The sequence below is a fragment of the Vicugna pacos genome, chromosome 1 (assembly GCF_048564905.1).
Source record: "Vicugna pacos chromosome 1, VicPac4, whole genome shotgun sequence".
NCBI classification, from domain to species: Eukaryota; Metazoa; Chordata; class Mammalia; order Artiodactyla; family Camelidae; genus Vicugna; species Vicugna pacos.
Genome location: NC_132987.1, coordinates 99335290 through 99362494, shown reverse-complemented (window position 1 = coordinate 99362494; position 27205 = coordinate 99335290). Strand labels below are relative to the sequence as shown.

Sequence of the window (27205 nt, the reverse complement as noted above, 5' to 3'; positions counted from 1 at the left end):
TTGACGGGGTATAAGGGACAGAAATCAGGCGTAGTGACTATAGTCTCTTTTCCATTGTCAGGTAGCTTTGAATATTCCTTTTTTATTTTAAAAAGACTCTGTACTGTGTGTCATTTATTTACACGGACATGAGATTTTTTTTCTAGAATATAGCAAAACTCAATCTACTAGCTAAAATATTTAAAAACAGTTTGTGATAGAAATCTTTATAAAGTGTATCATTTCATTGCCAGAGTTAACAGTGCATTATACATAATTTTACCTTTCCCCAGTTTCATCATGTGGTGGGTAGAGTAATAGCCTTCCAAAGATGTATGCATCCTAACACCCAGAACCTGTGAATATGTTACGTTACATGGCAAGGAAGAGTTAAGGTTCTAGATGGAATTAATAGAAAGTTCTAATAATCTGACCTTAGAATAAGGAGAAGATCCTGATTTATCTGTCTCAGCTAGTGTAAGCACAAGGGATCTTACGAGGGGGAGGCTGAAAAATCATGGAAGGAGATGAAATAACTGAAGCAGAGGTTGGAGTGATAAATTTTCTGTCGGGATCCAAGGAATATGCTTGATCTTCAGAATTATTCTCACCTAGAGCCTCCAGAACAAAACAAAACAAAAACAAGCTCTGAGAATGACTTGATTTTAACCCTGTAAGACTGATTTTGGACTTCTGACCACCAGATCTTTAATAAAATAAACATCTGTTGTATCATTCTAGGCCACTGAGTTTATGGTTACCGCAGCAATAAGAAACTGGAATTTTTTTTTTTTTCGGTAGATGGTGTATCAAATTGAGTTGGACATGGCAAGAAATAATTGAGAATGAATTTTCTGAAGAAAGTCCTTCATATTGGAACAATAAGAACTGTAGATAAACTGTAGAATAATGAGAACTGAAATAAAATGAACTATGTATGGAAGATGATGTATACAAACACTATGTGGACTTAAAACAGGGGTGTCATTCGAAGACTAATCAAGTCATAAACGTGTCCTCCAATTGTATGAGGCATGGATGTTGAATCAAAGATTGTGTTGGATAATCCATAATCTTTCTGGCACTATCATTAATAATTTTATTATAAGAGTGTCATGATTCAGGATCATTGGACCAATATTCCCCAAAAGGGTTAGGGTTGTGAAAGCAACTTGAGTTACTTGAACTGAAGACCAGAATATGGGGCAACAGGATATGCCACTGATAATTGATTTCTAGTAATATATTCACCAACTATTTATGCGTGGAACATTATGTTCAGTAATGCAGACGTAGTCTAGTGGTGGAAACAGATGAAATATGTGACAGTAGTGATAGAGAAACTTCTGGGAAGGAGCAAAGTGATACCTGACAGTTTTCCAGAGCAGCAGGATTAAAAGCAAATAAGATTATGAAAGGTTGAATTCACTCAAGATCTCTAACTTGATAATCGGTCACTAAACTAAATTAGTCATGTTTTCTTAAAACTAAAAAACTATTCCTTCTAATGAGAGTTTCCAAATATAGTATGCCTTTGGATTTGATTTTTAAAAAAATCTTTTGTAAACTGAAACAAATCCGACAAATATGTTGATCATTAAGTCTGGAGGGAGTTCACACAGGGAGGGGAGGCTTTGATAGACAAGAAATAAAATTCCTAAAATAGCATTGTGATGTGGAAAGTATCTGGTTGAAATTATTAACACAATTTTATAACAGATTACCTCTATAAAGTTTTACAATTACTTTTTCTTTATTTTCTGAGTGATACTATTACATTCATAAATTGAAATTATTTTTCAGTAATTTAACTTCCTCTAGAAGGTTTTTTTACAAAATGTTTCCTAATTTCCCAAGTTGACTTTGTTAAAACCTTCTGTAAATAATGCTAAATACAATTAATTCACCCTAGCACATTCTTACAAAAAACATACCTTCTAGATTTGACCCACTCTAAAGTTCTTAAGGTGTTTATAAGGAATGGTATGTTCTACAGTTTAAGGTATCTTGATTAATCTGATTAAATCTTGGCAGCAAATTGAATTCAGTAAAAGTAGCAGCAAAAAATCTCGGATCGTGATTTGAAATGTCTCCATCAAACATTTTAAAGCAATATTTAAGTTCACTAATTTGAGTCATTATACTTGGCCCTAACAGTAGAAGGCCCTTAAAATGAAGCTGAATTGAACTTGGCAGATATTACAGACTAACTGTTTATAGTCACAATTCCTGCACCTCATTAGGAAGATGATTATTTCCAGAATCCCAGTGCCTTGACCAGAAATGCATTTATTATTATCTAGCACTTTTATTGAGAAATTAGCCTGTTTTCTCATTTGGGCAAGCTTTCTCAGATGGGATTCTAATTTTTGAGTGTAAATAAAACTTTAGGGCATTGGAGGCAGAATTGGAATAAAGAGAGAGGATCATTCTCCTCCATATTCCAAATCAAGGCCCTCTAATGAGCTTGTAACTGCTTGGTTTTAGATATGTTTAAATAGTAAATTATACATAATGTTGTTCAGGTATTTCCCCCTGAATTAGAAGGGAGTTAATTTTTATTCTGCATTTCTTGAAGTTGGGAAAGAGAAGTTATGGGTCTTGTGGAATACTGAAGTCTAAAAAAAAGTTCTGTGTTATAAAATTTACTATCTAGCAGGATAAGTCTATTAAAATCAACATAAATGTAACCTGTGGGACAAGTGCATCCCCTTCAATTTACCACAGACAAGAATTAATGTTAGGTAGATGGCTCTTACAAGGTCATTCACCCCGTTAATAACTGAGCCTAACAGGTTTCTTAACTTGAAGACTATTGCCCCTTAAACTAGCTCTTCCATGTAGAGTCATGAGTAGTCACCAGCTAACACTCCATGTAGAGTCATGAGTAGTCACCAGCTAACACTAGCAGACAGAACAAAATGGATGTTGCACATAGAGTACAGAGCAAAGCAAAGCGTTGTTAGTCTATTCCCTTTTCCAAATCCACATGAACAAAGTGTCTTGTGGAATTTCCCAAATGCTATGATGGCTACATATAGCAGAGAAATCAAATACTGTGACATATAGAAACTCAGAATTACAGAAAGCAAGGGGCCCATACTATATTGATTTAACATATTCTCATTTTTCCACTCACTGTAGCTGGCCCTGAAATAAAATGCTATATGTTTGTCTTGTTTGGAGTCTACAGTCTACAGAAGATAGTGCAATGGCTGAAGATCTACAGCAAACTACAGTATACACATACATGCACATACACATGTGTGTGTATTTCATATACATGACACATATGTACATATCACATGATTATATCACTTATGATATATGTAAATATATATGCCATAATACCATAGTTTTTTCTAATTTCATGCTTTTTTTTTCTTTTTAAGTTAGCTCTGTCTAGGAAAAAACAGCAAGCTATTTTTGTAGAAAGCAAGTGTACACCTATCCAATAGTATAAGCACTATGTCTGCCTATGTCTCCCTAAATAGATCTTTTATTTTAACAAGTATCTACTTCATCTTCACAAATTTAATTTGAGTCAGCGAACTCTCATCCAGATACTATATCTTGGCCAAGCAATCTAGAGTTGAGCCTTAGATAGGTGACTTTTACTTCCTTTAAAGACTCTGCCAGTGCTGTCTTGTTTTTTGATGTCGTGCCAGTGAGACAAGGATGACTTAGCTGAGCCAGCTTCCAAAGTTGGGCTCCTTATCTTTTTTTTGTAGTCAATCTAACTTCTTTTATAAAAAGATACTTTTTTTGTTTTCAGTGAACATTTTTCTTTTATTCTTTTTTTGGTTGAAGTATAGACAGTTTACAATGTTACATCAATTCCTGGTGTACAGCATAATAGGTCACTCATACATACACATACATACTCCTTTTCATATTTTTCATTATAGGTTACTACAAGATATTGTGCTATACAGCAGAAACTTGTTGCTTATTTTATATATAGTAGTTAGTATCTGCAAATCTCAAACTCCCAATGTATCCCTTTCTACCTCCTTTCCCCCCTGATAACCATAAGTTTGTTTTCTATGTCTGTGAGTCTGTCTCTGTTTTGTAAATAAGTTCATTTGTGTCTTTTTTTTTATAAAGATATCACATATAAGTGATATCATACGGTATTTTTCTTTCTCTTTCTGGCTTACTTCACTTAGAATGATGATCTCCAGGTCCATCCATATTGCTGCAAATGGAATTATTTTATTCTCTTTATGGCTGAGTAATATTCCATTGTATAAATATACCACAACTTCTTTATCTGTCATCTGTCAATAAACATTTTGGTTGTTTCCATCCATGACTTGGCCATTGTAAATAGTGCTGCTATGAATATTGGGGTGCATGTATCTTTTCAAATTAGTTCCCTCTGGATATATGCCCAGGAGTGGGATTGCTGGATCATATGCTAAGTCAGTTTTTAGTTTTTTAAGGAATCTCCATACTGTTTTCCATAATGGCTGCACCAAACTACATTCCTGCCAACAATGTAGGAGAATTTCCTTTTCTCCACACCCTCTCCAACAGTTATTGTTCATGAACTTTTGAATGATGGCCATTCTGACTGATGTAAGGTGATACTTCATTATAGTTTTGATTTACCGTTCTCTGACAATTAGCAATATTGAACAAAAAAGATATTTTAATTTCTCAAAATCTCCATGCTTTCAGGTTATAGAATGATTTATTTACTTTGAATATAGCATCAAAATGATCTACAACTGGTTGCCACATATGCACACTCTGTGTGTGTGTGTATTTTAATGGACTAATACTGTTCATTATTGAATAAGATGAAGTAAATTTTGTAGTACAAGGAGAAGGTTAGGAAAACAAAGAATTATCTGGTCTCGGAGATTTTGCAGAAGATTCTATGCCATTGGAATTGTACTACACCTTTGTGTTAAACTTAATTTTACATAGTACTTACTGAGCTACTGGAAACTATAAAAGTATAAAAGTGACTGCTGCTAAGGTTCTGCATTGCCTCTTTAATTCTCTTAAAATGAAACTTAATTGACACCAGAGGAAGACTTTTCTGTAGTCTTCATAAATGGAGACTAGTCTTTTTCTCATTCTCCACATACTTTTCAACCAGAAGTTCTTCTTGTTCCCCATTGCAGCTTCCACGTTGCTGTTTGTAATCCTTCTTGCCAATCATACTCTTCCTTTGAAACGCAAACCCTTTGGAAATAGTAGCTATGTTCTTTTTGTATTGTTGACATCAGTAGACCTCCTGCTCATAACTGTCAGTTATGTAAGGCTTTAAATCCTTGCTCTAATCTTTAGCCAAGTCATCTTCTCATTTTCAGTGACTTCAACGTCCATGTGGAAGGAACGTCAAAATTCCCTGTTTTCTGTTTCTTGACATCCTTGTCTCCATTGTATTTTTTCCCCTCTGCTTCAGTTACCCCTCCCATGGCCAAATCTGAGGTTGTTTCTATAACACTATATGTACTCCCAAGATCTTGATGGCAGATTATCTTCTGGGCATCATTCCTCTTCTAGCTCATTTGCTCGATTATCCTACAATTATGCCTACCATTCTTCATCTTCACTGACACTCACCCTAGGCCACAGCTTTTGCTGTTCCCTCATAATCTGTCAATATTCTCCTGTTTTCAATTTCCATATTTTAAATTTTAGATGTTATGGTTTAGCTTTAACACTCTCTTGCTAATATCCTGAGTTCTGTTTCCCCACCATTAATAGAGCAATTTTTATTTCTATTCCCCTACCCAAACTTTAAATATTGTTATTCCTTTGGGCTCCATCCTAATTACCCTTCTCTAAGCTCTCAACACCATTTCTATACTTAAGAGCTGGTGATTTCTAGTTTTAGAGTCTAGCTCAGACCTTTCCTCTGAGAGTCCATGCCTCCCTTGACCCAGTACATGGATCATTCAGTGAAAACATGAATTTATGGGTCATTTTTGTGTCTTCCTTCTATATTCCCACCATATCCAATCCAACATTCATTAAAAAATATTTTGACTCCAAATATATTTAGAATTTTTGCATTTATTTTTTCTAATGTCCAGTCCAGTCAGATCCATATCTTGTCTTACCTAATCCATTATCTAGCCTCATCATTAGTCTACTTGATTTCATTCTTAACTCCCTATACTCTATTTGCTACATAGAGACCCAAGGGATAGTGTTCTCTTAAAATGTCTTATCAGTTCATATCTCTCTGTACTTTTCAGTGTACTTGAACTAAAGGCCACAGTTTTTGCCATTACCAATGAAGTCCTGTATAGTTTCACATCTTCTTATCTTTCAGTCACATCTCATCAGTATTTCTCCCTGGTTTACTCAAACCAGATTCATAGTTTCAGTTCCTTCTGTCTGCCAACACTGTCTTCCTATCAGGGTCCTTAAATATTCTGGTTTCTCTAGACCCTTTCCCCCAGTATGCAAGGCTAACTTGTTATTCTCAGGTCTAAGCTTAAACATTATCACTTGAAAGAAGCGGTTGAAGTCAATTATTTGATGTTTCCCCAACATCCATGTATATTCAGTTCCTTGTTTAATTTTGTATGTGAACACATTTTGTAATGTAATCATTTTGTAATGATTTCTTCTCTTTGTTTAAGTGGATGTCTGCACCAGACTTCCTCTCTAGAATTCAAGCCCTTAGAGTCCAGGGACCCTGGCTTTCTTGTTCACTACTGTAGCTCAGTAACTAGTGTAATATCCGACACATATTTGATGAGCAGATTAACTAGATCCAGTGGTGTCCATAGTCTACTCACTTCTGTATTTTCCAAGGCTGAAAGTCTCCTCACCCCATTTTAACAAAAGAGATAGGGTGAGGAAATCTGGTCTGGGAATGGCTCATCTATAAGTCTGCTTGAGAGGATATCAGGAAACACATGAATGGTTTTATGTTACTTCAGTAATTCCACAGATTTGAGGAGGATAAATCACTCTTCCTCTCTGGAGAAACTTTAGACTCTATGGTTCCCTTGAACTCTCAAATATTAGGGTGATGACTGCTAAACTTGTTGTTTAGGTCTCTTACTCATATTAATTTAAAATTTTACATAAATGACTGGTCATATTTTATGTCATATTTCACTATAAAATTAGTCACTGTGATTAGTAAGGTTGTAGATTTCTATAAGATCTATTTATGAATAATTTTAAGTGTCATGGTATTGACTAGCTATCCTAATTTTATGATTAAAAATAACCACTTGGAAGATTTATTACAATTCCTTTTCCAAGGCCTCATCTCCAGGCATTCTGATGCAATGTGTCCACAGTGATGCCTATGCCTATTCATTGTACCAGGCATCCTGGATTATTCTGAAGCAGAATGTTTATGGACCACACTTTAGGAGAGAAGTACATGTTGTGTTACATTTGAGATGTTTGCTTTTTTTTTTTTTTAATAATACCAATTGGCAAATGATGTATCTGTGTTCCCTGAACTAAGAACAAAGTAGAGAGAGTTTTACTGCTTGATAGCTTACAGGAATTTTAGAGATGTTTTATTTGTCACATACTGTAGAGACTGAATCTTAAAGGAGGTGAATTAATTTGTCAAAGATATTAAACAAGGTCAGCATCCCAAGTGCCTTTTCATTGTCTGGGCTCTTTATTCTAAAGCATAGTGGCCTAGAGTAATATTTTCAGTCTCCAAGTTTTACCTTGTTGAAAAAATAAAGAAATAGAAATGTTTTAGTGTATTGTGCCTGTGTATATAGTTTATATAAGTTCTATTATTAATTCGGATTATACAGGACTTTGACTGTCACCATGGCATGTCAGGTATAGCTTGGACTGAGATTGATCCTACCTGTGAGAATTTACTAATGTCAGAAAGACTCCTTTTAAAAATGGCTCCATGGCATCTACACCAAGGACAACATTAAAATGAGGCTCCAATATATATCTTAATCTAAGTTCTTACTGAATGTAAGTCATGTGCTGGTTTCTAATGAAAATTTCCCATTGAAGAAAATCAATGTTAATAACTGGAACTCAAGAGCTGTAATGGGCTCTGCTGTTTTTCTGGCTTAGATTGTGTTCCTATAATATGCTGAGAAGAGGAATTGATGACCTATAAGCTATGGTCACTTCCTGATCCCATTTGATTCTTTAGTCTTTAGTTTTAAAAGGGTGATCGGAAAGGTTGTTTTATACTAGAGAAGTTGAGCAAAAGGAGCATCAACCTGGAGGCTCACTGGCACATGCTCACCGAAGAAGCACTTCAATAAAGAAACCTATTGCTGGGAGAAAGACTTGCAAGGAAACTTTTTGTCTCCCAGAAAAGAATTTTCTTTAAAGAAGTGGCTGTTTTTTTTTTTTTTTTTAAAAAAAGGTATACTAGAAGCTGACAAGAGACACTCTCTATAGATCACAATGAGATAGTGAATCTGAAGGCATTACCTGCCTGGTTGCAGAAATAGATTTTTTTATGAGTCAGACAACTTTATATACATACAGCCTAAGCTGGTTGGTTGGGCCTGCTGGCTAGGGAAGAAGGGAATATCTAGAAGACCCACATGACAAGTGGAATGACTAGGAGAGGGCAGAAGAACTTTCTGAAGTTAGCTGCAGATACAACCCAGACCTGGCCTGTAAGGGAAGTGGCTCTAACACCTGGATGCTTCCACTTGCACTGATGGTACGTGTTTTACAGCCTGACAGTAAAACTCAAGACCCCTAGCAAGCACCTTTAGATACAAAGCAACCCTCACACCAGGTGGTATGACTGTGGTCTCTGTCTGACAGAGCAACACTCTGGAGATAGTCCTTGGAGTCACTGTCTCATAATGCTGTTTGCTCCAAAATCCTTGCATAACCGAACTTTTAGCAAATTGAAAAAGAGTAGCAAACCAAATTTTGCTATTATGTATGACAGGATATAATACACCATACACTCTTTAGGTCTGTTTTCTTTGGTGAACTTCAACATTAAAAGAGCAGGATGAGCACGATTGAGTGGAGGTGTGTTTGTATAGTCAGACATGCCAATCTGAAGTCCTGTGTTCTGCTGTGCTCACTGAATATAAATAATAAATAATAAAAATTTCATTAAACAAAGTAGATATTTCTCCCTTGGTTTTGATTCTCATATGCATGAAAAGAGTGTTCCAAAAAAAGATTTAAAGAAGTACGTTGTATATCTTTTTGGTAAATAATAACTTTATTTTCTAGTTCATCTAGCATACCCCTTTCCAGTTATTTTGTTTTTCTTTCATAAGGATAAAAAAGGATGGATTTTTACCTTCCATGAGCACAATTAATTAATATATAAGTTTCATAGAAAGTTATGAGTTTCATATTTATAGAAGGGAAGGAACAGCATATAGAAAATACATCATAGGACTTGGCTTTTGTGAAATATTAGTTTTCCATAAACATCAAATTGGAGAGGAAGGTTACATTTTCTTTTAATTATAATAACAATTTGAAAGCCATCTGTTCTTTAAAATTTTACTGAAATATATAATGGAACTGGTGTTTTATATGCCAATCCTTCCTGAAGAGTATTTTAAGATTTTTCAAATACTGCCTCAACTCTCTAAAAAGTAAGAACAAAACACCATTTAAAGTGAGTATTGTGCACAGGTTAGCAGAAGTTAAGGAAACAATAAATAAAAATGAATTGCAAATGTAATCCATTGAGGGGTGATTTAAATGTGAATTTTGACATTATTGGTGCCAGATAAAAATGGTTACATAGTAATTACAAAGGAACAAAGATCTATCATTTAATGGTTAAAACTGTGTGTGTGTGTGTGTGTGTGTGTGTGTGTGTGTACACATATACAGACATTATAGATATGTACCACTAAGGCTGGTCTTTGACAACACCTTCCTACCCTGCTCCCTGCACCCTAAACAAGTAATCAGGCATCGTCATTGCTCTTTTATAATATTACTCATTTTATTCTTCAATATAAAATTATTAGTAATGCTAAAGAGTATTGGGATGGTGTTGAGATTTGCCCTGGACACCCTCTTTATTCTGGAAAGCATTGCTGCTTTTAGGGATTAACTGTGATAGTTGAGTTATCTTACGTTTTAATGATTTTCAGTTTGAAGATGTTTAATTGGAATAAGTACACGAGGTTCTTTATGTAAGCTATCTCTTTTTCCTCTTCTTGGCACCCTTTTTGGAATGATTACTGATTACTGATTACTCCCAACTATAGTTGGGAGATCTAGGGCGAAATCCCTACTTAGTGACACCTAGCTCAGAGCACAGGCTCTGAAGTCATCCTGCCTTGGCTCAGGTCACATCAGCACCTACCTGTCACGTGACGTGGGAATTGTGTGGCTTTTCTCTAAGCCTCTGTTTACTCAGCCATGAAATGGTGATTGTGAAAGTGCTTATTTTATAGGATTTGTGTAAGAATGAAATGGGACTGGGAATGTAAGGCATTTAGGATAATAAAACAACTTGGGAAAACTAATTTTCAAGATATATTTATCAGTACTGAGACTATCATCGTGTTCATCCTTCTGCTGTTACACGTGAGCGTGGAAGTGTCATTCCAACCTTCTTAGCCTGTTTACCAATTCAAAAGGATTAGATGGTTCTACATTTTCCTTAGCTTTGACACTCTGCATCTGAAATAGAATAATGCAAAGTGAATAATTAAATCCTCTTTGCTTGATGTAGAAGAAAGAGAGGAAAAAAAGTTCTGGATGCCTAGATTCCCTTCCAAGTTTACTAGAATAATGATTATGTAGCATTTTGAATACAGAATTTATTCAGGAAATCATTAAATTCACTTTCCATAGCTCCATATTTTGTTAACTGCAGAAACATTGGAACTAAGGGATAATCTCTGAAGATTGCTCTTAATAACTATATAAACTGTAATCTTACAATTTCTTAACTTTGGAAGGTGTTTATCATTCTAATGGCTTATGTTATACTATATATGTAAATGTAAAATAGTTAAAATTGTAGTTTTACATATGTTTACATATAAAAGATATAGTATATATTGAACCTATCACTTTGCAACTTGCTATTGGTCGTTTAAATTTTTATTTTGACATTGATCCATTTTGGTACAAATGACTTATTTATTTAGCTACTATACATCATTCAACTGTATGAATAAATAATATCCCTTTGGGCATTCAAGCATTTTCACTTTTTAGTATTAAAGCAGTGTCATAATGAACATTCAAGTATATTTTATCATTACATACATATATATAATTTCCTATGGTTTATATACCTAGAATTACAAATGTGGATTCTATAATTAATTTTACTCAATTTTAAGTATGCAAGATTAGTTCTGTGTACATAATGAATCTCTTTATGTTATTAAAGCTACTGATATAACTAGAATAACATTTAACTCAAAACCACAGATATATGAGATACATATGAGATACTTATGCTAAATTTATGTAAATATATTAAAAAGTCATTTTTGTATATGTTCATAGAGCTGCTATGGTGTTTTTAATGCATCAGTTTGCTTAAGTAACAACTTATAAATTGTGTCCATGTACAATTTTTGCTTTATTGTACTCCAGTAGGTATTTTGGTATTCCTTTTTAAGCATTCATAGGTTTAATGGCCTATTTTGCAAACTGATGCTGAAGAATATTCAAATGAATGTTTAGACTATGAGGTTAGAGATGAATGAGCTTTCATATTAATCATCATAGTGAGGATCTCAAAGGGAAGCATAATTTTTAAATGTATCTCCTTATAAGCAGGATGACTTGTAAATACACAATGCATATTAGAAATGGGATTTGAGTGGTAATACATTTCTTTAAGATTGTAATTTATTATACTTTTCATGTCCACCCCTCTCAATGTGCAGAATTTAAAATGCAATGGCCAGAAGACAAGGAAGAGTCACTAGAAGAATGTGGACATGGAATCTAAGACTGCTAGTGATTCTGATCCTTTGGAGTCAGCAGGGGAATGGACAAGGCCAAGGTAGGCGCATGTTTTAATATTCTGAGAGCTGGATTTGACTTTACTTTATTTTGAGATTACGTGGACCTTTGGTTTGATGTTTTAAATGATTTGTTGTGATCTTGCTCCAAGTTTTCTGTTAAAGTGGACTATTATGCTTCTGAAGCAGTTAAATTAAGCTAGAATTAGGTGTGAGTCAGTATATCAAATCTGATGGCATTGCTTAAAGATTGGCTTTACTCTGTTGTAGTAAATGCTATACAGATATATTTGTGTGTGTGGAGTTGTATAAGAATTTATTAATTAAAGGTGTTATATTTTTGAAGCGATTTTGGATCTCTTTAGTGACTTTCATGTTTTAATTTTTTAAATTTCAAGAACATACACATTAAAGGGTGTGATGTTCTTCAGAAATTAAGTGGAAAATTTGACATTCCTTGTTACTTTGCCAAGTGTATTTGGAGGAATTTAATGATAGAGTGGAGCCGCAGTTTTGTTGTGTCCTGAAATGTCTTTTGCAGAATTGAAAGGGGCTATAAATTTTGTAATAAGGGTTTTCAATATACTGATGTGATCAAGAGCTCTATGGAGTGTTTTACGCCAAAGCTAGTGTCTATGAAATTTGTTTTGTGATAAGTATTGTATTATTTTTGGAGGTGTGTTGTCTACTCAAATACACATTGCAATTTAATGTTTTCCATGATAAAAGGAAGTCCTGACCCCCCCCCCATGAATTTTGTTTTTTCTTTGAGGAGAATTCATTATGACATTGTTTCTGCATTTGTCAAGGCTTGAAATTTGTGCGCAGGAAAGGTATAAGAAAATTGCTCTAGGTAAAATTGAAACTATATAGTAGTGTTGGGCTTTTGTTAGTCCTGTGGTTTCCAAAATAGCCAGTAAATATTGTGTATATTCAAGGAAGTTTATAAGCTCTTTTGAAAAGGTTATACAAAAAGAACAGTGTTTGTTTATCACATAATTTGTTCATGAATTTTTTAAATGGAATAGGAGTATGTTTTTCAAAAATAAAAATGTGTGTCTTATCTGTGAATAGGTATATATACATATATGCAGATAATTTTAATAATGAAATAGGCTTTGGTTTTTATTTTCCTTTCATGTTATTAAGAATTTATATTAACTTGTAGTTGACTTCTCATCTTTTCTTTTTTTGATAAAAATAATGTAAGAAAATCCTACTTAGCACACACTTTTTTTTTTTTTTTACCAAAGGTCTAAAACTAGAATCTGTGGGCAGCATTTCTGTTGGCTAGAAGAGTTGTTTATTCCTCTGGCAATGTGTCGGATCACTAAAATGCAGCAGGACAACTGTTTCTCTGCAATAGTGATCCAACAGTACATTTAGTATTACAAGAGAATGCCAAAACCCTTTCTGTGGCCATCATATCCAGGGATTATGACTTATTCTCGTTAGTTAATAGTTGTTGGATATTTAAAACATTTGAGGAAAAGTATCGTCTCTCTTATTTGTCCAAGTGCTCTATTCTTTCTTCAGTATTGATTGTTTGTATACTTTCCTTTGATAGTAAAAAAAAAATAAAATAAAGTCCCAAATAAATTTTATGTTTAGCTATAGTGCAGCTTCTAATGGTAAAGGCACATTTAAGTAACTTACTTCTTTTTTAAAAGAATAAAATAAAATAGGCAATGATTCAAAGGATAAAACAACCTAGCAGAAAACATAATAGAATGATTTAATATATGGTTTAGGGAATTTTGCTTCCTTTTAAGTAGCTAGAGTGAATGAAACAAGATTTCTTAGGCATGATAAGCAAATCTTACCATTTCAAGTACAAGCCAAGCTACAGATTACCATTTAGATCAATAAGCCTAATTAAATATTAGTTTTTCACTTTGAGACATATAATTAAGCAGAATTTTAAAATAAAAGTTTTAAAATTGAAACTATATTGCTGGGTATTTTTTTAAATAAAAAATCTCATAGTATTTTACTATTGGTAAGAAAATTATGCTTTAAAAATATGTAAGTAAAGCATTTTCTATATTAGTTTACAACTTTGCCTCAAAATGTAACTATTGGGACCTCCAAAGTCCAGAGTTGTGGCTGAGTATTGATGAAGTATGATTTTTGCTGCATGTGTGCACTCAAAAACTAATAAAATTATTTTCACATAAATATCTTAGGGATGATAAACAAAGCTAAATTGAATTTTTTTGTACAAGCCTTCCATATCAATCAGTCTATTCTAATTATTTGTAAGTCATTGGGAAATCTGGTTGTTTTTTCCCATAAAAACCATGTTAGAAAAGGTAATTAAGTTTGAGGACAGAAGGCAAAATCCCACTTATTCTAGAATGTTTATGTAGCATCCTATTTGATATTAATTCAACTGTGTGTAGCCACCGCCTATAAAAAAAATGTTGTAGGAAATGAATTCTGAATTCTAAGTAAGAATGATGGCCATTGATCCCCCTGGGTCATCAAGGTCAAATAAAAAAGAATGGGAGTGGGTGGGAAACAGGCATATGTCCCTTGTCAGTTTTTTATGTCTGTCAAGAAGAGCATCCGCTTGAGGACATACTGTTTCTCTGACTTTTGACTTACAGAAGCATCTACTAAGATGCTTATCCTTCAAGTAACATTCCTGGACTTGGACTCTGCTAATTTCTATGCTGCCTAAGTGGTTAGTACATTAGAAACTACTTAAAAAATAAAAATTAAGTCAATCCTTAAGTTAATGTAGAACATACATGATTTTTTAAAGAAAGTATATCTACAATACAAATAAATAAGTAACAAACATTTGGATTTATCTTTAAAGGAACTATTAAAAGATAATTGTACAAATATTTATTTCCCAACACTAAATTAGACATTGACTTTGGGGATATAATCTGGATAAAACAGAACTAATATCCAATACGTACAGGTGCAGTTTATAGTACAACAGGTAAAATCCTGGGAACTTTGGCTGAGAAGAGGGGCTATAGAGAGGCACCAGAGAGCCCAGTTGATTTGCAGGATTTTAGGAAGTGCAGGCAGCAGTTGTATTCAGAACTGAGAAATTATTTCCAAACTCAGTAATCACATTTCTTTCTTTCCTCAACAGTTTGTTCAAGTAATAATATGAGCTATGTATAAAGGTTAAGGTGTAATTTATATATATTTTTAAACAGTCACTGAGAGGCATATGAATTTGAAGGCAATATGAAGCAGGTTGGGTTAAGATGAATACTTGTTAAAAATAAAGATACTGATTTGACTTTAAAAAGCAAATAAACCATTCAGAAATACTGCTTGGTAATCCTTAAAAATATATTTCTCTCTTAATGGCCTTAATAAAGGATTCTTATTTTTTTCTGGTATATAAAAAAAGTGTGCTATTTTCTGGTACATATTAAGAATAAGAAACATAAGAATGAATGTCAGTCTGTTTCCAAAAACAAGTTTGTCAAAGTTTTTGAATTATCACTACTTTATTGAGTTGTAGCTAATATAGAGTTTAAATATAGTAATAATTTTAATATGTTATCAGGAGTGCATAAAGGATTTTGATCAATTTGTTTTCCATAATTTACACATTGAAATTCCAAATAGCCACCCTGATGCTAGGATTAAGAAAGTTGGAAATTTTGAAGAAGCGTATAGAGATCCCTCATGCAACAAAATTCACATTTGAGGAAAATCAATTTAATATCTTCCATTTTCATGACCAGATTTTGTGTCAGATATTGAGCATTTAAACAAAAGTCTGATGATATTCAACAATTATAATCTTTAGTTTCATGATCTCCATCATGAAATATTTTAGTTGAGGCAAAATTTTAGAAAAGTAAATTCTTCAGCTGTCCTATTTCACAAGTTGTTAAACTATATTATTTTTGAATCATTGTATTTAATTATGTTTTGCATTGGTCACACATCCATTTTTTTTCTCTAGAGAGATCAGAGTAAACCTTTTCTAGAATGGATAGATGGGTGGATGGATGGATGGATAAATAAAAAGTTTTCTATATGTCTCTCTCCCTTGAAATCTTTCCAGTGCGTAACAAAGATATTATGTTATTGTTTCTCTCATTTTCTCTTTCATTCATGAAATTAAAGTGATTATATAATTTTGTCAATAAGTGAAAACAGCATCCAATTTTGAGTTGAAGGCTTTTAGCTATAGGTTTTCAATTAGAATATCTCAGATAAAGTGATTTATGAATTTTAATAATATCTTAGAATCACTACTAGTGAGGAACAATTACCTTGAAGGACCTTAATGCCACCTAAAATTTGTTTTTCAGGGTTGCTTGGATAAATTATTTTCATCTTATAATTGAATATTATTTTAAGAGAAGTGAGTTCAGACATTTGGCCGTGAATGCTGATTGATGATTATTTGTATATCTCAGGAGGCCTGACCTTAAAATATCATCAAGCCAAGTTGTAGTGAAATCGAACTTTGCTATATAATAGAAGTTTTAATGCGTCCACTATTTTTATCAAATGTAAAGAACTCTCCATTGTCCTGGATAATATATATGTCTTCATGTACATATAAAAATGTATATGGCAGAATTTAATTTAGTCTGTGGCAGAATTATGTTACTTATGTCCAGTTCTAGTTTTGATTTAAACTTTTTAAAATATAAGTGCAAATATCCCAAACTTAAAACTCCTATAGACTTCCACCCCAACAACACTTAAAATCTTACCAATTATTCCTGACAGCTTCTTCCTACAAAATAAGCCAGCCATTCTTAGCGATTACCTGCAGTACACCATTAACACAGCTTGAAATGTTCATACCCTATTGTAAGCAGAGAAAGCAGTGATTTAAGCATGCAAGTGAATTTAGTTTAAAGACAACATTTTTGAAGAGCTTGTCCTCAAAATTTTGATTTTTGAGGAAGTTATCAGTGTATTCAGATTGTTTCCAGACATCTGAAGGTTATGTTTCTAAAAGAAGCTGGTGCAAGTCCTTCTATGTAATCTTCATGGGAGCCCATGAAGTAAAGGAGGTGATGCTACAGATGTCTAAATGTAAAAAGTTGCTTTGGAGCGCTTGCTTAAAATATATCTCTATATATTTTCTGCAGAAAGAAATTTTTTTCCACAATTTCGATTAGATGTTTTTGTTGCCAGAGAATAGATTCTTGCTTTGCACAAAAAGAATTCAAGAACGAGGCATAGTAAAGTGAAAGCAAGTTTATTTGGAAAGATACACACTCCATAGACAGAGTGCGGGCTGTCTCAGAAGGCCAGAGAGAGAGAGAGAGAGAGCAACTGTGAGGTGCGGCCTTGTTAGTTTTCATGGGCTCAGTAATTTCATATGTTAACACGTAGAAGGATTCTTCCAACTATGTTGGGGAAGGGGCGGGAACTTCCAGGAATTGCTCCTCCTCCTGCCTACTTTTTGAGCTTTTATGGTCAGCCTAGGAACTGTCATGGCACCTGTGGGTGCGCCATGAGGCTCAAGATCTGCTAAATCAAATCTTCTGCCATCTTGGTTCTGTTAAGTTTATCCTGTCCTCAACTGGTGTGTTATTTCTTCAATGGTTGTGCCCTGCCTCTTTCCCTCCTGTCTCACTTTTAATGAAATTATGGTATAGTAATTCTTTTTTTTTTAGTGTTTAAACTGTCTTTCTGAACATTAAAACCATTTCCATGGTGGGGGGGGAGTCTAATTGTGAAATACTCCATTTTTATAGGAGGAGAACATGGTAATTGATACCTCTTTTCACTGAAATTATATAACATTATTCAATATTTAGATGGCATTTGTTCACAATATTTTAAAAAGTATTCTTAGCATGCAATCTAATTAAGTATGTTTTAATTCTCATTTATTTTATTTTATTCTTTAAGGTAAATCTCACCTTATGAATGTTCTCCTACCCTCTAAAAATTAAATTCATTTAGGAAAAAATTATTTTAAACACTGCTTTAAGTGCCCTTATCACTTTTTAATTGAGTTTTAATGTTCTGTTCTTACATATTTAAAGGCTGTGGGCACTTAGCTTAGAATTAAAATTTTATTTGAAGATCTTTGTTGTATTAGAAATTTCTTACAGAAGTTGACTTGAAGAATAGAAAAGTTTACAATACATATCTTCTATGTGATATGCTTGCCTTATCCCTGTCCCCAGACACATACAGAGAGAAAAAGAGAAGTCAAATTGGGAATAAAGAGACCATAAGTAGTTCAAGACATAGAAAGAGGAATAGAAGTAAGTGGTATGAGCAGGAAAAAAGGGAAGACGTGATAGGAGCAGGTGTGAGAAATATGTCAGCTATGGTCTTCTAACATATGCTAATAATAATAATAAACTATGATGTAAATTCTTAAAAGTATATCTGCATGTGAAGTTTTTAGTAGGACTTTTGCCAGCAAAAAAAAAGTAATAATAAGTAAATAAATAGAAATAAAGTGGGAAGAGGGTGAGGAAGGTGGCTTCTTCTCCAAGCAGGTGCAGAGCTTACCCCACCTTGCTTTGTAATTAGTCTCCCTGCCAACTCATGGTATGAAGTGTGAAATTTGTGCTTTGAAAGAAAGTTAAGTTCTTTGTGCACTAAAGGACAAACAACTGAAGAGCCTGGACATTGGAGTCAAGAGATTCAAAATAGCCTTGTGTGTGTGATGGAGTATTTCGGTCTTTGGCAGAAATTACAGCTTATTCTTAATTCTTTTTGTTTCTTTCTACCTCTTCAACCTATAATGCCATACCTACCTCAGCATAAAGACATACTTGGGAATCACTTCTCTGTCACTTATTAGGTTTCCTTTAAAAAGCCCATGAATTATACATAAATTTCAAAGTCGCCAACTTAGATTTCAAGAGACTAAAAAAAATAATCTGGCACCTTTCCATTGTGTAGCTTGTACACAGTGTTCACAAGCTACATATTGTCTTTACGGAGTGTGTGCCTCATCCATCAGCAACTTTGCTTCCCAAAATCATCATGTATCTTATCTAAAGGCTTTTTCTGAAAATTTAGAAATGCAGATTTATATTTGGTCATGTCACAGTGTGATCTGTTTATCAACTTAGCTTTATCGAAGCATAAACTGTGTTTTTTATAGTTAATTGTGTATGACAATAATTGGGATGTAATATATCTTATGCTTTTTTTCCTTGTCTTTTTTTTTTACTTATTTTTTCTGTAATAACTTCTGATGCTCATTTGTAAGATCTTACTTTCTCTCTTGTTTCCATCTGGTTCTCCTCCTTTTATCCCTTGTCACAGATATCTCTCACTCTGTCTCTGCCCAGATTCTATATTATTACTTTGATGTTGCTTGTTGCAGTTTTAAAAGCTCCCCATATACAATCCTATCAGTATTTCTTAACATGCACTATAATTGTTCCTTTGTATCTTTTCCTTATTTATTTTTAAGTCCCTTGATATCTCAGAGTGTATATTCATTATGCATATTCATCTATTCAACAAAATTTTATGAAATACTTACGGGCCAGTAACTATTCTGGATGCTACTGTTAGAGCAGTTAAGAAAATTGACAAAAAGTCTTGCCATCATAGAACTTGCATTCCAGCGTGGGGAGGCAGACAGCATAGAATGAGCAATGTAAATATGTAATGTATAGCAAGTGAGATGGTGAAAAAAATGCTGTAATGGAGATCTGATAATTGTGAGAAGGTAACTGGATAGTCTGGAGTGACCTCAGAAAATGGCAGTTGGGAGCCCAAAGTGATGAGAGCCCGAGCCACACACACATTTGGGGCAAGAACATTCCTTGCAAGGGTGCAACAAAGGTATAAATCTTGAGCGGGATCATGCCTGGTGTTACGTAGGAACAGCAAATAAACTACGTGGCGGGGAGTAGGAGAGGAGGTAATGAATAGCATGAGGGAAGGATGCAGATATGTAGAGTCTTACATGAGTTGTAGTGAGTATGGCTTTTGTTTGGAGTGAAGTGGGAAGCTATTGGAGGATTCTGAGATGTCTTTTGGTAATTCACTTTCAGACTATACAATGGTCAACACTTAGGAGTCAGCAGTATCACTTTATTGCTCTTGCAGTCAACTAAAAACTAGTGTATTAACATAATGTTAAATTTTATTTTATACTGATTAAAACAAGCTTTTATCTTTCTCTTTTTCTTTACTGAGTATCTCTTTAAATTAATTTGAAAGCTTTCTAGAATAGTGGACCAATGCAAATTTAGCATAATGCCTAACTAATTCTTCATCAGAGTTAGGTATTTAATTGAAGGTGTTAATTAGAAAGAGCATTTGTTCTGTTGGAAAATGTTAATAAAACTGCTTTTGAATTACTATCATGTCAATCAATATCATATTAAGTTGTGTTTTTGGAACCTAAATGTAAACAGTTGTAATGAGTTAATAGCCTTAAGTATATGTCTGTCTTCTCTATGGTCAGGGGTGCTTGAACGTGGGAAAACTTGCTGGCTTCAAATCTAGGAACCAGGAATAGCCAGCAATGCTTTTGTTTTGTTTCCTGGTGGAATTGTCTTTCAGGTAGGAAGGTGTTTCCTTACCAAGCAAACACTCTATTTTGTCTTACCTTATGCCTTTTTTTTTTTTTGGTCCAAATAATGGTTTTGAGGAAATTAATCTCTCATGAAGTAATAAAAGAAGAAATTCTGAGGATAAAGTGATATGCATTTTAAAATTGAGTAGAAAGCCAGAAGACAGATAATAAAGGAGACAAATACAGAGAAGGAGAAGAAAAAGTATAGCAAAAGGTACTCAGAAGGATTAGCATATGTATAGTAGTCAACAAGGCTATCAAAGGATAGTTATAGAGAGAGTGCCTACTCTGTGCCAGGCACTGGGGATACAGCAATGAAGAGGGCAGAGGCATAAGTGGTTATAGCACGGAGGGAAAGAGGAAGAAGACACACAAATACATAATCAAATCAGTGTTATGCAGGGCTATGAAGAGCTTGCTACTGTGAAGATTAGATGTGATAATATGATTAAGTAGAGTGGTAAGTGGGAAGGTGCTGATTTAGCTATAGGGAGGCCAAGGAATTCTCTTTCATAGAAGGTGATATTTCAGATGAGATTGGAGTGAAGAGAAAGAGGCAGGTACTTCAAAAGATACAGGGTGTTCTGAGCCAAAGGAATAGCACATGTAAAGGTTCTGAAATAGAAATCAGCTTGGGGTATTTTCTTGAAAAGAAGGCCAGTTTGGCTGAAATGAAGGAAGAGCATGGAAGAGACATGAGGACAGGAATTCTCAAGGGACCAGAAAAGTTAGGATTTTGTAGGAAATGTTTAGATACAAAACAAATATATTGAAAGATTAAAGATAGAGATGTGATTATGATTTGATTGACTCTTACACAGTTTCTTCTATCTACAGTATAGAGGGGGTACTGTTGGGAAGAGGTAAAATAGTGGACAAAGAGGGACCATTCAGCTGACGGTTGTACCTGTCCAGTGAAGGATGGTGGTGGTTGAGATTGTGATTGTAGCAATAAAGTTGGGGAAAATTTGTTGAGATTAGAAATTGTTTTGAAGGTAGAGCTGATAGGATTTATTGACCAAGAATCACACAAGATATTTAGATTTAGGGAGATAGGAAATTATGTTCTTTTATTGGGATGGAGAAAGTTTGATGACAAGGGGTATATTCCAGGTGGCAGAGGTATATAGGTAGGTACATGTGTGTAACTGATTGTACTTTTTTTTTCCTATATTAAATTGAGATGCCTGTTAGAATTTAAGCATAAGTATCAAGTAGGCATCAAGAATATAACTTGGCAAGAAATGTAAGTTTAAAAATCACAGGCCTAGAGATCATGCTTCAAGTCATGTGTCTAGGTCAGCCATTGGTAAACTACAGCCCATGAGTCTCATCTGTTCTGCTGTCTGGTTTTGTGTGGCCCAAGAGCTGTAAATATTTTTTAAAAATATTTTAAGTGTAACATGTAAGATATACAATATATACAAAAGACTATCTGTCTCTTGTCAAGGACAGTTGCTCAAATTTGCCTTTTGGCCCACAAAGCTCACAATATTTGTTCTCTGGCTCTTTACCCAAAATTTTGCTGACCATTGGTTTGTTTAGGGAGGAAAATCTTGATAAAGAAGTGTGCAGCATAATTGTGAAATTAAAATTATGTCAACTAGAGCGTTCAAGGTAGAGAATTTAAGCCTGGGTAATAGATGGTAAGACTTTAAAACAACGATTTGATTATCAACATGATCAGTGAAAACTTTGGGAGTTAAAAAGACAGTATCATCAAACCATTCTTTCCATCATACAAGGAACCTTGGCAGGAAGGGAGCTGTGGTTGAGGAACTGAGGCTAATGTAGTTTGAACAACGAAAGCAAATGGGAGGATGACATTAAATCTGGCTGGAGATGTAAGGAGGGGAGAAACCAAATACTTTAGGCTTTTTAAAATGACCTTTTTAAAAAAGGAAGTCATTAAAGCATTCTGAAGAGAGGAAAACAAATCTTATCTGATGAGAGATGTTCACTCTGGATATACATGCAGCCAGGATGAATAAGCCAGTATGGTTGAGGAATTGCCCATTGGTATAAGTGAAGACCCCAGGTAACCTTAGCAAAGGGAGGTTTGGTACAAAATCCATGTGGAATAGTCTTAAGAGTGAATGGGATAAGGGCCTAGTTATTATATTCAGTAAAATTTTATCAGTCTTCTCACTGTGTAGGATATGTAGGTAGTCAAAATAAGAAAAATCTCTGTTGTTTTTTTTTTTTAAACTCAGATTTGTGAATTTAACCCCTGGAGATTGTGGCATAATAAATATGGAGTAGGGCCAGAAAAAAATTTTTTCTGAAATTTCATGGTGAACAGAACAACAATCATGACTCTAATGCTACTGAAATATTTTCTGACACTTTATATTTTTATACCTTCATTATTTATGCACATACAGGAAGTGATGCCATAGCCCCATGCAAATCCATAATTTAGTACAGCTCAAATGTGTCCTTCCATCTACAGTCTCCATGGATCTTCTCATGGAGTCTAGCTCTCCCTGCTTGGACCTTCCCTGTAACACATTCAGGAAGATGTGCTAGTCTCGTAACAGAGCCATCTTACTGTGTGGTAATTACCACATCACCCTTACTTGAGTATGGCCTCTCCATGAGGCCTGAAATTTCATAATGTTCTTCAAAGATGTAATAACATTTATACTCAAATAATTAAACAAGTTCTTCTATTTTGAATATACTGTATTGTCTAATTTGAATATCCCTTTTTTCATCATACTGCCTAGCTACTGAGTTATGTTATGGAAACAAACTTTAGCTGTCTACAAACACCTTCAAATCTAACCCTTATAGTGAAGATTAATGTCTAGGCAACATCTGTAAGGTTATTTATTATCATATGGTATTTATAGCCCTTATTGTTTTTTAAATGATTAATGTTTATTTTGGTATAATGTACCATGAAGATTGGAATGATAAATGTATAACTCGTACACAAAGATAATATTTTTATATTTTTGTATCTAAAATACCACTTATCAAAAGAAAAAGCCAAGTGCTACTTGTTTCCATTTGAATAACTGAATCAATTTCAAGTCATCTTTCATGGTGCGAGCATATTTACTTCTCTTTACTGAAATAATTACACACTATCTTTGGAGTTTTGTTTTCTTAACATGTCAGTGTGTCACTCACCATTTCTGCCTCATCCCATATCCATTCCTGATTTGCGTTTCTTTGGTATGCTTTCTTTGAGGAATCTTTCATTTTGGAAATTTTCTTAGTTTCTGATAACTTACTTTTCTTGCAAATACATAGATGTTCTTTCCCATTTTATGTGTGCATTTATCTCAGAAGCATTCCGTATGTACCTTTTCCCTGTAGCTCCTCAGAGATCTCTTTTGGGGATACTGATTTAGCATGCCACCAGATAAAAAGCTTCAAGGACATGATGTCTGCTGATTTTTGCTTTGACATAGATTGAAATGTCCACTCAGCATGGACAGGTGGAAAGGTTTGTTTTTCTTTTTCTCTTCAATGTTACATCACCTTAAAAAATGCAGAAACTAAGATTTAACTTTAGTGTTCCAGAAAATGGCCCCTTTCTGAATAACATGGGTTTTATTTCATCCAACTTTGCATGTCAACGTTGACTACATATTGTACTGTATGAGCACTCCCTCACTGGACTGGAAAACGTTGCTGTGACAAACCATCAGAAAAATACATTCTAGTTGTTCACATACCAAAGCTGACTGTTCTGAAAGCTTTTTGAATCCATTATAGGTTATAGTTGTCTTTGTATAACTTTAATTCATTTGAAGTCTGAACTTTATGTACAATGCATTTGTTCTCACAGTTAATCATTTTTATATGCTAAATCATTTATAAACAAATGGCTTGTCCTTGAGAAGGAGTTTTAATGCTGAAGCTACATTAAATGCCAGCTTGGATGCTGTGCTAGTGGCTTCATCACAACAGAATTTGACAAAATTGATGTACACTTTCTAAATCATGGTATTCCTGCATTCAGAGTTCTCCCTCAAATTTAAATTTTCACTCTAAAATTCATAGTTCCCTTTGTAAAACTAGTTCTCAGTTTTGCAAAGAAAGGGAGAATAAAACAAGAAACAGCAATTCAGTAAACAATTAGAGGTTGGATTTCTCTTACAGGCTATTCAGTCCCTTTCTTTTCTCTCCACCCTCCCCACATACATATATATATATATATATGTATATGTGTATATACACATACACATATACAGATATATATATATTCAATTTAGAACACATAGAAGGAAAAAATGTGTTCACCATGCTGAAAAAATCAAGTATCACATGTATGAGATCATATCTTAATAAGTAATTATTAGAAAACGATGAAGATATAAATAGAATCCGAATTCTGTTTATGATGTAGTTCTATTCCAATGTGTTTTGTGGGTAGACTGAGAACATATTTCTGAGAAATCTTATTAGGAGACACACCATACTAAATAGAAGAAAAACATATATATATATATATATATTTTAATTCTGAACTGATGGGAAATGAGTAGTCTTTTTTGGTAAGATGTACATAATTTTTGTTAGGACTGGCAAACTTTTTTTTGTAAAGGACCAGATAATTTATATTTTAGGCTTTGCTGACCATATGTCTCTCACTGTCTCTTTTTCTTTCTCTTCTACCTCCTTCTTTCAACTTTGTAAAACTGTGAAAACCATTCTTAGCTCTCAGGCGAATGAAATGCACCATGAATCAGATTTGTTCTGTGGGCCCAGAGTGTGTAGAGTCCTTTACATCATCAGAGTGCTGTTTTTCTTCTTAAATGTAATATGTTAGAAATCAGCGGTGCTTCTGATTTGTGTCAGTTTTTAAAATTAGGTGGAAAAATCTGCCCTACATCTTTCAGTAGAGTATTTTTAAAGCAGTTTTAGATTGACAGAAAAAATTTGAGTGGAAAGCACAGAGTTCCCATATACCCTTTACCCCCACCTCAGTATCTCCTCTATTTTTGACATCCTGCTCGTGTGATACATTTGTTACAAGTGACCCAGTATTTACACATTGTCCATACAAAATCCATAGTTTATATTAATGATCACTGTTTGTATTTCACATTCTATAGGTTTTGATAAATGTATGAGATGTACTCACCATTACAGTTTCATACAGAATAATTGTTTCTCTGCCCTAAAAATCCTCTATGCTATGTCTATTCATCCTTTCTACCCTCTCCCCCAATCCCTGCTAACCAAGGATTTTTTTTTATCTCCGTAATTTTGTGTTTTCCAGAATGTCATATGTTGAAAACATACAGCAACCTCTTCAGATTGGCTTCTTTGGCTTAGTAATATGCACTTAAATTTCCATCATGTCTTTTCATAACTTGATAGGTCATTTCTTTTTAGCACTGAATTATATCCCATTGTCTGATGTACCACAGTTTGTTTATCCATTCACTTACTGAATTGATATACACTTCCAAGTTTGGGAAATTATGAATAAAGTTGCTATAAATATTCACAGGCAAGTTTTTGTGTAGATACAGGTTGAATGGTTTTCAGTTCGATTACCACAAACTGTAATTGTTGGATCATGCAGTAAGAAATGTTTAGTTTTGTAAGAAGTGGCCAAACTGTCTTCCAAAGTGGATGTACCCACCAGCAATGAATGAGAGATTTTGTTGATCCACATCCTCATCGGCATTTGGTGTTGTCAGTGTTCCAGATTTTGGCCATTCTAGTGGGTGTTCAGTGGTACTGCGTTGTTGTTTTAATTTGTGTTTTCCTGATAGCACATGATCTTCAGCATTTTTCCAATGTGTTTGATACCTGTCTTCTTTGGTGAGGTGGATGTTTAGACTTTTTGCTTACTTTTTTAACTGATTTTTTTTTACACCCAGCTAAGTTTTAAAAGAGTTCTTTGTATATTTTAGATAGCAGTGTTTCATCTGATGTGTATTTTGAAAGATTTTTCTTCCCAGTATGTTTTTTGTCTTTTTAGTATCTTAAGTGTCTTTTGCAGAGAATAAAATTTTTTACTTAAAGTGTAACATCAATTATTTCTTAGATTCTAAGCCTCAAAATGTAGAAAGCTTTCTACCATTTAGGATAATTTGATATTCAGACAAACACTACTTAGGAGTCCTTGAAACATTCACAGAGTCTAAAAGCTTCACATTCAAAAACAAAACAAAACAAAACAAACAAAAAACCAAAATCAGATGGAAAAAACAAAAAAAATGACTCAGATTCTGGTTCTATTTGTTAGTTCCTCATTTTCAGTTCAGGAACAGGTTACTGAACAGTATAAGTAATACATATAGTAATTATTTTTTGCAGTGAAATGCCTTATGACAGTGATCAAATCACCTTTAGTCTGATCTGTATCATTGTTATTAAACCAACATGTAATTAGCCAAAGATGAGAAACCATTTTGTAGTCTTTTTTATTTAACCACATATGTCTTCTGGCTTTTACATTTCTCCATTGCTGTTTCTCTAGTACAATCACTGGCATCATTTATGTGGATTTCTTAATGCCAAGTCCTTGACAAATACAATTTTCTCCCCCACACATTCCTATACTCTTCTTCTGTTTATGTGGTCAATGTAAAGGAAGCATGTCTTAAGAGGAAATCATGTGCCACTTGACTTGCTGAGTGGCAGAGAAAGATGCTGAATGTATTTACCATGTCTGAGCTCCTTTCTTCGGTCTTTGCTCCATTTGAGGCATGTCCATCTTCTATTCCTAAAGCCTCCCCAGCCCCATCGCTTTCAGGGTTGCTTGATACAGCCTTGAGGCTAGAGCTTTATTGTATCCCTTTGTGCTACAAGACCAAGGATAGGATGTGGAGGAAGAGAATGCCTG

General features: G+C 34.0%; 1 long non-coding RNA gene across 4 annotated transcripts in view; it reads left to right on the top strand.

The window, feature by feature from the left end:
- Nucleotides 1-27205, top strand: part of LOC140698177 (uncharacterized) — an 85213-nt gene that overhangs the window by 21300 nt on the left and 36708 nt on the right. For 3 of the 4 annotated variants that reach the window (XR_012075750.1, XR_012075753.1, XR_012075752.1), the window contains exon 2: nucleotides 11805-11923. This is a non-coding gene — a long non-coding RNA (uncharacterized lncRNA). Of the gene's footprint in view, nucleotides 1-11804; nucleotides 11924-14491; nucleotides 14569-27205 lie in introns of all 4 variants that reach the window. The other variant, XR_012075751.1, reaches the window with a different exon arrangement.